This window comes from Trachemys scripta, chromosome 1 (genome assembly GCF_013100865.1).
Source record: "Trachemys scripta elegans isolate TJP31775 chromosome 1, CAS_Tse_1.0, whole genome shotgun sequence".
Taxonomy (NCBI): domain Eukaryota; kingdom Metazoa; phylum Chordata; order Testudines; family Emydidae; genus Trachemys; species Trachemys scripta.
Window position 1 is genome coordinate 199,893,837 of NC_048298.1, and position 15,546 is coordinate 199,909,382.

Here is a 15,546-nt window from a genome sequence, read left to right on the forward strand (position 1 = left end):
TTGAGTGTCCTCCTTTTCAATGAAGCAGGGGAGAATCTTGTGTTCCAAGACTTGCTGATCACTTTCAGCTGGTGAACTTGGATATGGTGAGCACTTTTGTTACCTTTTTCTCCATTTATGAGATGCAAGGGGTGATGATTATCAGCTAATTACACAAGACTTCTGTGCAAAAAGAACAACCATTATTTATCCAAGGGCAAGTTGCCTGAACAAAGAGGACTTCACAGGAAAACAACTCATTTATGGCATGATGTCTATTAAATAAAATAATTTTACTTGTGAAAATATTTATCTTCTTTTGATTTGATCATTGTTTTTCCTCCTCTGGTTTGCGCCTCCCTTCCTCCCATTCATGATTTGTTTTAACCTAGCCTCTTTCATTGTGAAAGAAGTTTATCAAAGGTTTCCTTTAGTAGTGGATAATGCTTGTATAAATGTTATCCCAGCCACTCCCCATTTGGTTACTTCACCCTCTTGTTAAATCTTGTCTTCAGTGAAGGCCCTGATACTGCAAAGTGCTCCACTTGATTCTATTCTAAAGGAATAATATTTTAGGACGTGGCTGATAGCTACTATTGACTCTCCAGCAGGCTCCATGTGGGTGCAGGGTGCCGTCTGCCAAAAGCAGCTTAAGACCAAGTCTTAAGACTGTGTAGGGCCCCATGGGTCTCAAATGCAGGTCTGGGGGAGTTCCTAGGAGTTGTCACATTGCAGTCCTCCACCTGGCAGCTCATAGGCAGCAACTGGGACTAGGATCCATAAAGCCCAACTGGGGCACAAACCCTGCCCCTACACTCTGATTGGGAGAGCTCCAAGGCTGCTGATTAGGCTGCAGCCCCTATTCAAGCCAGAGGAGGAAACAGGACATTGTCTGTGCAGCTAGGCTTTATCCTGCCACGGACTGATGCTCTGGTGTTTACCTGTTCCGGTGTCCTGCTCCTAGTCTCCTGACTTAATGGCTCTTGATCCCTCTCTTCTGGTTTGTCTCTTGACTCTGATCTCCTGGTGTTCCAACCTGGCTTGATTCCTGGGGTGCTCCTTGGCGCTTGGCCTCTGCCTGATGCTAATCTCAACCCTTAGGCCAGGCTACCCATGCCCTGGCCCTGACAGCCTCTGGCCCAGATCCTCAGTGGTACTTAGGCACTTAACGCTCATTGATTTCAATGGGAATTAGGTGACTTAATAGCTTTGAGGATCTGGGCCTTTGAGCCTGGAGCTTGTCTGTACAGCTTCTAGTGTAACAGGGCCCCAACCTATTTGGGGCCTTTAGGGGGTACGGCTACACCGTAGGAGCCTCCCAGTCTGGGTAGGCAGGCTAGGAAGCTAGCAGGCTAAAAATAACAGTGAGGATGTTGTGGCTGTAGAGGGTACTTGAACTAGCTAGCTGAGTTCAGAGCCAGGGGTTCGGGTGGGCTTGAGAAGCCCAAGCTGTAGCAGTGTCACTACTATTTTTAGCACATTAGCGTGAGTCAGGCTACCACGAGTCTGTCTACCTGGGCTGGGAGGCTCACTCCCAGCTCCTGTGTAGCCATATCTCAGGTGTTAGTGCAACACAAACAATAGATCATGATAATAGCCTCAATGGCATTTTTGGCTGAAAGGCAGCAGGGCTGTTTTCTAAAATGACCATGCCCCTCCCGCTTGTGGAGCACTAATTACCTCACCTTTCAAAGCCATTTCATAGCAAATGCAGAAAATTGACTTAACCCTTATGTTATCTCTCCATGTCTGTCACATAATGTATTTGCAAGATCTGTTGCCATAAATAATCTATGTAACTGTATACAGAATTTCCCCTGGAAACAAAGAAATTTGTTGTTGTGCAGCCTTTCTTCAGATGCTTAAATCTTCCCCAATTGTCCATACCTTCCCTGTGTCACAGGATTTCTCATATTCCGAGGTTGGTCTCCCCACAGAAGTTCCAATCTCATCTAGGAAGACTCAATCTAACACGGGGGAAATGAAAGAGAAAAATAATCTTTTATTGCACCGTCATTTCTAGTGAGGGCTCTGACAAAGTGGCACCTTCTGTTGCACACCAAATATTGAATAGACAGCTGTGTGTGTGTGTGTGTGTGTGTGTGTGTGTAATCACAAGTGGAACTAAATCCAAAGGAAAATTAAAACTATCAGGATGTCCCTGTCCACCTATTTAAAATAATGGGGACTATTAAAATGTGCCATGTTTTCAAAGGAAGATTCCCCTTCACATCTGCTTTTAAAAATATTTCTATCAGGAAGGCCTATATTTTGTATCCTTAGGGGAGAGGCGGAGAGGAGAGTGATATGACAAAAACCTCAAACCCTGTAATCCTATGTAATATGTTCACAGCGGAGTGTCATTGTACAAAACCTCACTTTTATGGTGATTCATAAAATGAATTAATTTTGATAAGAAAATAAAAAATTCTCACTTTAAATTTAGGCCCTCCTATATCTTCTATAATCTCCTTGCTGCATGCACTAAAACTGTTGGAGGTTTACTGTTAACTCATGTTCCTTTTAGACACAGAGAGGTAATCTAGTGCTGGCACATTCTGCTGCTTGTTAAACCCAATTCAATAAGCTAGGATCAGGGGATCGAGGATGAGCTTCGAGGAATCCACTGGCCATGCTACTGAGCTGGTCACTGTTCCATGTGAGATTAAAAAGTTACACTAAGGAAAACAGGTATAATTTAAAGATGACTTACAACTTTCATAGAAAAAGGGCTAATGACCTGGTTCAGCAAAGCTATTTAGGCGCATAAATAGTTCCACATAAGTCAATCAAACTACTCAGGTACTTAAAGTTAAGCATGTGCTTAAGTGCTATGTTGAATCAGGGCCTAAACACATAACCAAGACTAAACCCTTAACATGTAGTGTTTTTTATAGCATTCTCTACAACAGCACTGATCTCTGATTTGAGCAGACTAATCATCTCACTTTTCCCTTGGGCTTGCTCTGTCCACTATATTTGTTGTCTATTTGTTATACGTCGACTAAGCTCTTCAGGGCAGGGACTGTTTATGTGTTTGTATGATGCTTATCACAATGGGACTGGGATCTCCAGGTATTACCCCTATATAAAGACTTATACTTCTGAAAACTCTAGACTGAGGAATCTGGGCTGAACAAGGAATACAGGAACAGGCCCTGGTTTGTCAGAATCATGTTCCTAGGGGAATTATTGTTATGACGTTGCAGTCTATATGATTTTATAAAAATATGCTAATGAGTGAATATAATGTAACTGGAATATGCTTCATGCAAAAGGTCTCTTGTAAGGTATCATTACACATCTTATAATCTACTGAGCGTGTTCATCCTATTTGTATAAATGCACCACTCGTATCTAAAACTAGAAATATGAAATATAACTCTGAGGGCCTATTGTAATTATGCAAAGTGTGGGCAATTAATGGTGGTTTGCAATCTTGATGGCTTCCATCAACCAGGACAATTGACTGTGGATGGCTCTGTTTGCAGGCAAGCCTTCCTGTGAGTCAGGCTGGGAGGAATGAAGGCTTGGCGTCTTACAGTGACATGTGATCATGTCACCTGAACTGGAATCCATCTTTAACCCGGTGCTTTTCCAGTGAGGAAGGGTGGGAACCCAGAGGGACAAAGGATTCCCACCTTATGCAAAAGATATATAAGTGGGTGGAACAGAACAAAGGAGGTGGCCATCATGAGGAATCTCCTAGTTACCACCTGAGTTGGAACAAGAGCAGTACCAGGGGAAAGGACTGTGCCCAGACTAGGAAGGCGTCCAGTCTGAGAAAAGAAACTTATTGAAACATCTCTAAGGGTGAGATTTTACCTGTATTCAGTTGTATTAGGTTTAGATTTGCGTGTTTTATTTTATTTTACTTGGTAATTCACTTTGTTCTGCCTGTCACTACTTGGAACCACTTAAATCCTACTTTTTGTATTTAATAAAATCACTTTTTACTTATTAATTAACCCAGAGTATATATTAATACCGGGGGAGGGGCGGCAAACAGCTGTGCATATCTCTCTATCAGTGTTATAGAGGGCGAACAATTTATGAGTTTATCCTGTATAACCTTTATACAGGGTAAAACAGATTTATTTGGGTTTAGACCCCACTGGAAGTTGGGCATCTGAGTGTTAAAGACAAGAACACTTCTGTAAGCTGCTTTCAGCTAAGTCTGCAGCTTTGGGGTGAGTAATTCAGACCCTGGGTCAGTTTTGGAGCAGACGGGCGTGTCTGGCTCAGCAAGACAGGGTGCTGCGGTCCCGAGCTGGCAGGGAAAGCAGGGGCAGAAATAGCCTTGACATATCAGGTGGCAGCTCCCAAGGGAGGTTCTGTGATCCAACCCATCACAGTTGTACTCTCAGCTTCTGCAAGCAGATGCTGCTGAAATCAAATGGATCCCAGCCCTCTGAGTTCAAAAGTTGGAATGGGGAATGCAGCACTATTCTCATCCTCCCCCCAGCTTCCTAGAATCGTGCTGTGGGAGTTACATGACAACTAGAATCTGCAAACTTCAGATGTTCTCCCATTGGAAGGAATAAGAGTTCAGACTCCCAAACCCGCAGATTGAATAACCTCTGCAGAAGAATGGGCTAACTATATGCAGTTTCTGTACCTCTTCTTGTACTCCTGGTCCTTCGTACTCCCACTAGCCCCCTGTCAGAACAGCTTCTACAGGAATCCATCAGCCACTGCACTCAGTGAATCTCAAAGGGGGATCATAATGCAGAGGGGAAATGTGAACAAGGTATGCTGATTAGGGGCTATATCCAAACAAATCAATGGCAAAGCTCCCAGTGACTTCAATGGGGCAAGATCAGTCATCAGTGGCCAGATTGTCTTGTTATGGCATAATGCAGCCATGGCTGGTCCCACCTCATTCCGCCTAACCTTTGCCAAGTTATCTAGACAAAGCATTTGTACCAAACAGTTACTTCCTTTTGAGCCCAATAAAATATCCTGGTCACAGTTATTCCTTTATTGGTACTTCAGCTACAGCAATGACAGTGGGCTGCCTTACTAAAAGAAATAAAGAGCCAGGTGAGAACAGTGAGCCAATGTGCAGTACATGCCATTCACTGACCCCTGCAGCTGATCTTGTTACAGGGTGGGCAATGAGAGAGAGAATGCCACAATGCTTCCCAGCTGAACCTCTTCATCATGCATGATGGACCGAGGTGCCTACGGACAGAGTCATTTTCATTATTTATTGTATATGTGTAGTGGCAAGTGGTCCCAACTGGGAATTGGGACCCCAAGGTGGTGGGCACTCTGCACACATCTGACAAAAAGATGGCCCCTGCTCCAAAGAGTATTGGGACACCTTCCCAAGCCAAGTACGCTGACTTCCCAAATTCATTCTCCTGTCTATAGTTACGGGGGTAAACTTCACATTCAGTAAAATGCCTTTTATAGCATTTGAATTGTGAACATACCCTCCATTGCTAGAGTCCTTTCTGGTTAGCAGTCCTACTGCCTCCTGTCCTGTGCATCAGGGAAAAGTCCCTTTCCTCCCTGGTTACAGACACTCAAGGAAAGTCACTACCAAGGGGAAGGCATTACAAGAGACTTACTCCTGCTGCATGTAGAAACAGCACACCGATGTAGTAAAACTATTTTAACTCCTAGACATGCCTATGAAGGCTAAAAGGAGTAGGTTGGGAATGGGTCATCAGCCAAACTGTGCAATCACCCGTAGTAATGGCCTTGACTGAAAGCAATGCTATTAATGTAAGTTCATTCTGTTACAGAATATAAATAGATATGTGCATATGCTAACACAGCTAAAGCATTTAGCAACTTGGTGGAGGGAAAGTAGGGAGGGAGGAACATGAAATTTCTTCATTCTTTATGTTCTTAGAGTTCTCAAACCAATGGTTAGAAGTTTCAGTTGCAGTTACTTGGTTTTCCTAAACACCAGGATTAGGAATTATTTAAAAAGCCATTCATTTTAAACAAGAAGACTCCCACTGCAGCTGTGACACAAAGGAAAATATGCCTCTGAAAAGCTTATTGTGTAAATACTAGCAGTTCTGTCCAATGATTGCAATAAGAACATACTGTATTGTCCATAATTACATCCATATTAGGAGAAAAAAATTAGCTATGCCTTTCTGTTTCTTGCCAAAACTATTTCCTGAGGAATATTTATTTTGACGAATGCTAGGGTAAAAAATGTAACAAATCTGGCCTCATTTAAAGCTTCTGATTTTTCTTTTATGTTTGCTGGAAAGTAACAAAGCAAAACCAAAGAATGATATAAAGCCATTGCCAGGTTTTAGGGGGTGTTTTGAGTTCCTCCCCCTTGGCATAGACCAAGAATTCATAAACGCAGAAGGAGGTAAGCTTACAGTTTTAAGAGATTTGCTTCTCCTCCCCCCCCCCCTTCTACTGCAGCACAGTTCTGTGGTTTGACACAATGCCAGCATCCTATCTCCTCAATTACCAACTGCTGTTTAGCTCTGGGTATTTGGAAATATGTTCTTGTTGCTACAGCAATCTCAATATAAAAATCTGTTTTCTTATCCTCTCTCCATTTTTTGTTCTCTCTTTTTAATGCAGCCTAAAATAAAAAACAAATTACTTTTACCTGAAAAGGAAACAAGTCATAACTAGACATCCTTATGACAGAGGCACATGTCTACTAACAAACTGTGGTGGCTGATTGCATCCCAAATTGCTGCAATGTCTTAAAATCTTTGTCATCAAGTTTCACTATGCATTAGAGTGAGAGGCTTACACTGAGCTATGAGTGTTTGTAAGAATCACCCTGTTGGCAGATTACGGTTCAGGCTTAGTTCTAGCAATCACCTTCACTGGACGCTTAGCTCTGCCTGAAGCTTTCCTTCCTGAAATATGACCTTGAAAAAAACAACAGCCCACAAACCCTTATTCTGTCAAATTGAAATCAGGGATCTAAAATGTTTTTATTGGCTTTTACCAGTCATATGTCTGCATAATTGCAATAGGGTTTGTAATCTGGCCTGTAACTGCAGAGTGGTAGAATAGTTTGGGATTACAGTTTGGTAAAATGATGAGGGAGAATTAATCAAAATTTGGGAGTTGAGTTTGTACAAGAAACAGGCCCATTACATCACTGTACAGGAAGCAGGTGTTCAAATGCCCACACTTAGATGAGTTATTTTCTATTTTCTGATAATGAAGTCCACCCTCACTACAACATATCTCATTATATGTATCACTTCCTTCATCTAAATGCAGTAGTGTCATGATTCTCTCCCTCTCTTTATCCCCCTCTGGCAAAGAATTTGAACAGCTCATGGTTAGGGTGACATTCAGAAAAAGATGTAGGTTAGAGAAAAGTATTCAAACTGCTTTTTATTAATAGTGTGATTTAACTGTTTCTTTGGGGGAAATGAAACTGACTTTCACTCAGGTCAGAGCATTCCAAGTAAGGAAGGGTCAACTGGTTGGGTTAAAATACAAACCACCTCCTTCCGCAATATTTGTCCCAATACCTATCAAGTATTTCAGAAGTCTTGAAAACATGTGTTTATGGGTGCCCCTCCTCACTCTCAGAAAGAAGATATTGAGCCATCGGATGCTTCATGGAATTATAAGGCTGGGAGGGACCTTGAGTGGTCATCAAATCCAGCCTCCTGTGCTGAGGCAGGGCCAAGTAAACCTAGACCATCCCTGACAGGTGTTTGTCCAATCTGTTCTGAAAAACCTCCAATGATGGGGATTCCATAACCTCCCTTGGAAGCCTATTCCAGAGCTTAACTACGGCTTCAGTCACATTCTCCTCCCCCCCCCCCCCCCACAACATCTAACCTAAATCTCCCTTAGACTCATAGACATTTATTGCACAAAAATCATTTTAATTTTGCTTTTTATATTCTCCCTGTGCACTCTTTTCCTCTTTTAAGTAAATGGCTTTAGTGCTACCAAAAGATGCCAATTTGACTGCACTAGAGACTAAAGCCCTCAATCTACTGGCAGAACAGGAACTGCAACAACAACAGTGCAAAAAAACCTGCCAATGCATATCAACCCAACACTGTCTCATAGACTTTAAGGTCAGAAGGGACCATTGTGATCATCTAGTCTGACCTCCTGCACTTTGCAGGCTACAGAACCTCACCCACTCATTGCTGTAATACTCCCCTAACCTCTGTCTGAGTTATTGAGGTCCTCAAAGTCTGATTTAAAGGATTCAAGTTATAGAGAATCCACCATTTACACTAGTTTAAATCTGCAAGTGACTCATGCCCCATGCTGCAGACAAAGGTGAATCCCTCCTCCCCAGGGTCTCTGCCAATCTGACCCATGGTGAAATTCCTTTCCCAACCCCATGTATGGTGATCAGTTAGACTCTGAGCATGTTGGCAAGACCACCAGCCAGATACCTGGGAAAGAATTCTCTGTAGTAACTCAGAGCCCTCTCCATCTAGTGTCCCATCTCCAGCCTTTGGAGATATTTGCTGCTAGCAGTTGCAGATCGGCCAAATGCCACTGTAGGCTGTCCTATCATACCATCCTCTCCATAAACTTACCAAGCTCAGTCTTGAAGCGGGTTAGATTTTTTTTTTTTTTTGCCCCTACTGCTGCAGATGAAGGCCATTACTTCTTGTTCTACCTTCAGTGGACATGGAGAGCAACTGACCACTGACTTTTCATAACAGTCCATGACATATTTGGAGACTATCAGATCCCCCCCACCCCAGTCTTCTTTTCTCAACACTAAACATTTAACCTTTTATCATTTTTGTTGTCCCACCTCTAGACTCTCTCCAACTTCTCCACATCTTTCCTAAAGTGTGGCACCAGAATTGGACATAGGACTCCAGGTGAGGCCTCAGCATTGTCAAGTAGAGCAGGAGAATTATCGCCCATGTCTTACATAACACACTCCTATTAATACATCCCAGAATGATATTAACCTTCTTTGCAACTGTATCAGATTGGTGACTCATAGAATCATAGAATCATAGAATATCAGAGTTGGAAGGGACCTCAAGAGGTCATCTAGTCCAACCCCCTGCTCAAAGCAGGACCAATTCCCAGCTAAATCATCCCAGCCAGGGCTTTGTCAAGCCGGGCCTTAAAAACCTCCAAGGAAGGAGACTCCACCACCTCCCTAGGTAACGCATTCCAGTGTTTCACCACCCTCCTAGTGAAATAGTTTTTCCTGATATCCAACCTGGACCTCCCCCACTGCAACTTGAGACCATTGCTCCTTGTTCTGTCATCTGCCACCACTGAGAACAGCCGAGCTCCATCCTCTTTGGAACCCCCCTTCAGGTAGTTGAAGGCTGCTATCAAATCCCCCCTCATTCTTCTCTTCTGGAGACTAAACAATCCCAGTTCTCTCAGCCTCTCCTCATAAGTCATGTGCTCCAGACCCCTAATCATTTTTGTTGCCCTCCGCTGGACTCTTTCCAATTTTTCCACATCCTTCTTGTACTGTGGGGCCCAAAACTGGACACAGTATTCCAGATGAGGCCTCACCAATGTCGAATAAAGGGGAACAATCACGTTCCTCGATCTGCTGGCAATGCCCCTACTTATACAGCCCAAAATGCCGTTAGCCTTCTTGGCAACAAGAGCACACTGTTGACTCATATCCAGCTTCTCGTCCACTGTGACCCCTAGGTCCTTTTCAGCAGAACTGCTACCTAGCCATTCGGTCCCTAGTCTGTAGCAGTGCATGGGATTCTTCCGTCCTAAGTGCAGGACTCTGCACTTGTCCTTGTTGAACCTCATCAGGTTTTTTTCTGCCCAATCCTCTAATTTGTCTAGGTCCCTCTGTATCCGATCCCTACCCTCTAGTGTATCTACCACGCCTCCTAGTTTAGTGTCATCTGCAAACTTGCTGAGAGTGCAGTCCACACCATCCTCCAGATCATTAATAAAGATATTAAACAAAACCGGCCCCAGGACCGACCCTTGGGGCACTCCACTTGAAACCGGCTGCCAACTAGACATGGAGCCATTGATCACTACCCGTTGAGCCCGACGATCTAGCCAGCTTTCTATCCACCTTACAGTCCATTCATCCAGCCCATACTTCTTTAACTTGGTGGCAAGAATACTGTGGGAGACCGTATCAAAAGCTTTGCTAAAGTCAAGAAATAACACATCCACTGCTTTCCCCTCATCCACAGAGCCAGTTATCTCATCATAGAAGGCAATTAGGTTAGTCAGGCACGACTTCCCCTTCGTGAATCCATGCTGACTGTTCCTGATCACTTTCCTCTCCTCTAAATGTTTCATAATTGATTCCTTGAGGACCTGCTCCATGATTTTTCCAGGGACTGAGGTGAGGCTGACTGGCCTGTAGTTCCCCGGATCCTCCTTCTTCCCTTCCCTGCAAGTTGCATCTGAAGAAGTGAGGTTCTTACCCACGAAAGCTTATGCTCCCAGTACTTCTGTTAGTCTCAAAGGTGCCACAGGACCCTCTGTTGCTTTTAACACATACCCAGTTTTTCCCCATTTTGTACTGCAAATTTGATTTTTCCTTCAAGTATAGTACTTTGCACCTGTCTTTACTGAATTCCATCTTGTTGATTTCAGTGCAGTTATCCAATTTGTCAAGGTCCTTTTGAATTCTAATCCTTTCCTCCAAAGAGCTTGCAACACCTCCCATTTTAGTGTGACTCATAAATTTTATAAGCATAATCTCCACTCCATTATTCAAGTCATTTAATGAAAATATGGAACAGTAGCAGACCCAGGACTAACTTCTATGGGACCCTACCAGATACATCTTCCCAGTTTGACAGTGAACCACTGATAACTACTCTTTGAGTATGGTCTTTCAATCAGTTGTGCACCCATCTTATAGTAGATTCATTTAGACCGTATTTCTTTAGTCTGCTTGTGAGAATGTCATGTGGGACTATGTCAAAATCAAGCTATACACATGGACTGCTCTGGGGAATAAATTCTTGAGTGCCTTTTAATTCTGAAGTGGCAGAGGAGCTGAACCCAGCATGGGATTACTAGATTCTGCTGTGCCTGCTCCCCTGGCCAGTGCAGAAGAAAAGACTAGTCGGCCTGCTGAAGATGCAGATTTCTCAGTATCCATGTGGAGCTCAAATATTGTCATTGCAAGGGGTAAGAGGCTGCTCACATCCTCAGATGAAAACAGAATGAACAGAGTGAACATCATTCTGCTGTGGAAGTGGAGGCTATGTGGGGGTCAAAGAGGGTTTCAGGGCCTGATGACAGAGTGGTGAGAGGAGAGGAGCTCTCAATGTTCTGGATAATTTGGATAAGCTTCAGGTAGATATAGAAACCTTGCCCGAATCAAACCAAGACTTATCTCCCTGACATTGGCCCATCACTAACTGTTGGGTCTTAGACCTGCCTAGGGGAGAGGAGCGTTGTGTTCTGTTGGGGGTTGAGTTCTACTGGCTGTCAAGGTGTAATCTTCTATTTAATTTTATTTTTGCTCTTGTAATTTACAGCAGAGGCACATAAATCCAAATAAAAAAAGACATACATGTTAGAATGCACAAACTCTGATGGGAAGGATCTGTTATATTATTGTCTGCAGTCAATCTCAGCCCAGGCAAAAGCCTCTAACATGGATTCACTGCCTTCTTCCTCATGCTGTGTGGGCTTGGCCAGAATCTTACCACTCTTGGCCAACGTTCCTTGTTTGGCAAGGTTGTGACACTATTTTCCAAGTTTACACCACTCTATTGGTTTTACCACCTGTGAAGGAGCCTGGTCTGTTTGGAATGAAAATATTGTCTCTAGATTACACCAATTTTCAGAAAAGATTATTTACTTTAGGGACATGCAAACATAAACAATCCCCCCTCCCCCATAACAAATAAGTACAAGCTCAACAGTACAGGATGATCCATAGCCTGACCAGTCTTGATACTAACCTTATAGCAGCAACATTTAAAATCTCCAGAAGAATTAACTCTCCAAAGGATTGATCTTTTGATTAAAGCAGTGGACCGGAACTCAGGAGAAATGAGGTCAGTTTCTAGTTCTTCCACAGGCTTCTTGCCTGACCTTCAGCAAGTTGCTTCCTGTGTCCTAATTCTCCATCTGTAAAATGGGTATAATACTTCCCTACCTCACTGGGGTGTTGGAAGGATAAATGCATCAATATTGCAGTGTTTAGACACTATAGTGATGGGGGATGTATGAGTAGATAGACAGACCCTTCTTGCAACACCTCTTACTCCCATAACACAAATTAATACAGGAGTTCCAATTTTCTGTCAAGCTACTCCTCCCAAGATGAAATGAAACAATGTGTTAATTAACTTGTTGGACTGTTTTTTCCCTCTTAATTCACCTTTCTTGCCTGGATGAGTTCCCTCTTCCGTCTCAATTTTTTTCTTCAATATCTGTCTGCCACTACCACTTATTTCTCTCTATTTCCTTATTGTGTCTCTCTGCTTCTTATTCCCCTCTTGTCTTTTCTCCTTCCTAAATATAAATGCTAGGTGGGTGTCACTTTCTTTCTCAACCAACTTAGCATGAAGGAACCAGAGATCTTTCTTATTGTCTGGTGTCAGTTAGCTCCACATGCAACAAACAGAAATGATGTTGACATGCTTGGGTTCACTATACTACAATAATAGCCAGTCTGCTGAAGCAACAGGGCAGTGATGTCATTCAGCCTGGCTGTACATATGTACTCTGAATATTCCAAATACCAGGCCTAAACTTGGGCCACACTGGCAGCAGCTTCTTTGGAAGTTCTGTATCTAAGAGACAGAAAATATGTTTGGCCTTGAACGCTGCCAAACTAAAATGTGTTGGAAAAGCTCAATTAGAAGATTGTAAAAGGTTGCTGGTATATTGCTCTCTTCTGGGTTCATCCCTTTGGTAGGTGTAACCCAATATGGGGACTTTTGGCGATGGTGTCCCATTTTATTTAATTTATTTACATATTTATTTATTATAAATGTCTTCATTTGATTGCCCATGATTTCTTAAGCAAGGATAAAAATGACCTCAAGCCACTTCAGCTGTTCTTTTCCTGCTTATCATATCTTACAAGAGATGCCAATATAGAAAAGCCTGCCCAGATGGAATTCCACCCTCTCAATAACTGTTCAAAGCTATTGCTGACACTTCAGCGCTGCTCCAAGGATGATGGTATGTGTGGAAAGTGGGGGATGGGGAGAAACCACATGTCTGCTCATCTATGTTCCAAGACTGAGTGGAATTTTGTAGAGAGCATGTAAACAATCATTTCATCGTTAATGAGCTGCCATGATGCTTGCCTCAAGAGCTTCATTCATCCTAGTGCTTGCCAAATAAATAAATGCCAAATAAAATGCATGCAAGGATACTTTAAGTAGCATTTGATGGACTATCGGGGTTGAAAATGACCCCCCCTCCAACACACTTGAAGATCACAGAGAACATCATTGCTACATTCTGAGATCCCAAATTCCAAGGCAGCATGCTTTACTTTGTAGGGAATAAGGTGAGAGTCACTTAGAACACAGACAGAATCTGTTAGATTAGGTTGCCAATTGTATGTCAGAAAAGATTAATGGGAAAAATATTCCCACCTACTCCTATTAAGGAGCATCAGAGGAGTGTGCTAGTCATCGTCTTCATCTCAATTTTTCTTTTTTACAAATTCTATTTCTTTCAGAGAATTCCTTTGCAGACATGTTCTTTTGCACCCTCTACAACTGCATCTTTGCACTGGTCCCCAGATTTTTATCTGATAAAGATTGGAGTGACAGAAGAAGGGCAATTCCTATATCTTGATGGCAAAGTGATACCCTTCCTGCTTATATGATGTGTGACCTGATGGCTGGTATTCAACACACCTAATCTGAATTATTTTAGTTTTCCATTTTCCAGTATTAATGTTGAGTGTTTTGGGTAGAGATTGGTCCAATCTCCCCCACCACCGATCCAAACATCTTCACATTTTAATAATTCAAACCCAAAATTTGCAAAGAAACTATTTCTTTCTATAGTAGCTTGAATAAAATCCCTGGATCCAAACACCTGTACATATCAGGGTGTTCAAAATCTGTACCCATCTCCATGTTCAGACTTTGGCCATCTCTCATTTTTAGTGCTGCCAAGTACAAGTGTGGAAGCTGTTTGACTCATGCTATAAATGTACTCCAAATTAACTTGTGTCCTTAAACCAGCAGTGGTTTCCTTACGCATTCTCTCTGTCTGCAGTGTCTACAGATGCTTTGTGTGACCTTTTTTTGCCCTGTCTGTATCTGTGAATTTTATCAGCCTTCTGTTTATCATTTGGAACCCTGATACATTGGAAAATATCACAGGGGGCAACTCACATGGTATGTCTCCTGTGCCCCTGCTTGGCAAGACCAATTCTATGTAATCAGGAGAGACAACAGCAGGAACAGCTTTCACTTGGTTTCTCAGACACACAGTGATTTTGTGGAACTTTCTTATCCGGCTGGAAAGAGAAAAAATACAAATAAGTATTTCTCCTACCCCCTGCATTAGGCTTTGGCAGGTAATGACCAAGAGCATAATTACATTCTCTAATTCTCAATGATGGCCTTTGGGGCTCACCAAGCCAATACCCAGAGAGCTCCAGATTGGTGCAGTGTCCATTAAGTAACAGAATAATCAGAGGTATTTTTGTTGTGGAGGCAGTGTTGTCCAATGGTAGGGTACTGGACTGAGAATTAGGAGAGTTGCATTCATTTTCCTGGCTCTGACTCTGACCTGCTGTGTGACCTTGGATAAGTCACTTAGCATCTCTGTGCCTTTGTTTCTGATGCTACCTTTGGTCTAGCTTGGCTACTTAGATTACAAACACTTTGGGACTGGGAGTATTTCCTACTACATGTCTGTATAGTGCCTAGCACAATGGGGCCCTGACAGTGGAGGCGACATCTACATACTCCTGTAATACAACTAATAAAACAGTGATTGCGTTACATTTTGAAGAGTAGGTTATTGAAGTGATATTTACATAAACAAAGAAACCAGCGATTGTTCAGTCCCCACTTTTGCTGCTCAAGTCTGGCTGTTGAGCCTGTGATATCTATAGGTCTATAGGTGGCTATAGGTCACCACGTTTTGCTGCCCATCCTCTGACCAGACACATTTCTGGCTGTCTCTAGGGAGATAACCAGGTTGGAAAATAAAGCTGTGCTGAGGAGTGCTTTTGGCTACTAATTTGACTCCTCTTGGATTGAGATGTCAGCATGGTTTGCTCATTTGCAGTAAGTCAGGTTGACCTTATCCCTCACAACCTCAGTAGTAGTGGAAGCAGCTGCTCTGAGGGTTAGGGGAAAGAAAATGCATCATGGGAATGGGAGGAACCCCACTTCTCAACAGCTGTAAACCCTCAGAGTGAGGTGAGGGAGAACAGGAGCCTCTAGTCTCACTCAAAAGCGGCAGCTCCATTCAGAAATGAGAAGGAAGTTAGGCTCTTTGGAAAGAGAAGGGAAGCTACAGTATAAAGAGAAAGGAGGCACTTTGATGGGAATTGAAGGAGGAACGTGGAAGTAAAAGAGGAAAACCAAGAGTTTCAGGCAAAAAGATATGGCATCTTCAGGAAGGAGAGAAGCGAAGACTCCAAAGGGATGCAGAATACTGAGAAAGAGATGAAGTGAG

General features: G+C 42.8%; 1 long non-coding RNA gene across 1 annotated transcript; it reads right to left on the reverse strand.

Annotated features, from left to right (window-relative positions):
- Window positions 1-1,180: 1,180 nt before the first annotated feature.
- On the reverse strand, window positions 1,181-14,356 carry LOC117871220. Its single transcript, XR_004644181.1, has 3 exons — window positions 14,250-14,356; window positions 11,844-12,012; window positions 1,181-1,946 (listed from the first exon to the last, which is right to left on the reverse strand). It is a non-coding gene; the product is annotated as an uncharacterized LOC117871220 (long non-coding RNA).
- Window positions 14,357-15,546: the final 1,190 nt, after the last annotated feature.